The sequence below is a fragment of the Calidris pugnax genome, unplaced genomic scaffold, assembly GCF_001431845.1.
Source record: "Calidris pugnax isolate Ruff unplaced genomic scaffold, ASM143184v1 scaffold337, whole genome shotgun sequence".
Taxonomy (NCBI): domain Eukaryota; kingdom Metazoa; phylum Chordata; class Aves; order Charadriiformes; family Scolopacidae; genus Calidris; species Calidris pugnax.
The window spans coordinates 57679-58205 of record NW_015091098.1 but is presented as its reverse complement, the minus strand read 5'-3'; positions in this window follow the sequence as shown (position 1 = coordinate 58205).

Here is a 527-nt window from a genome sequence, read left to right as displayed (position 1 = left end):
AACTTTTTTGCCCCCGTTTCCCGGCCCCGGGGGGGGGGGGGCACGGTCCCGTCTGCCCCCACGCAGCCCCCGGTCCCGTGGCAGCTCCCACCGGCCCCCGCAGCCGTGTTTGTGTCTGGGGAATTTCACAGCCCTGTGTTTTGTACTGTATTTGGTGTGTTTTGTACTCTTGGCAATAAAAATGGAAACAAAAGTCTATTTTTGCTCCACAGTCCGGGCTGTCGGCTCTTCCTGCCGTCTCACACCCGCGTGGGGGGGGACACGCGACGTGGCCGGGGTGTGGGGGGAGAGAGATGGGGGACGGGGGGAGCAGCTCATTCTCACAGCACCCCCTGGCATGGGCCCCGGTGGGAATGGGCACCCCCAACCCTCCTGGCACAAGCCCCCCCGGGGTCGGGAAGCAGCTGCCCCGGGGGGGGGCTGTGGGTTCCTCCCACCCCCGGCAGCGCCTCTTGGGCAAGAGCCGATTCCTAGAAAGCAGCGGAGCCTGCGCCGCGCCGAGGACGGCAGCCCCGGGGAGCAGCCCT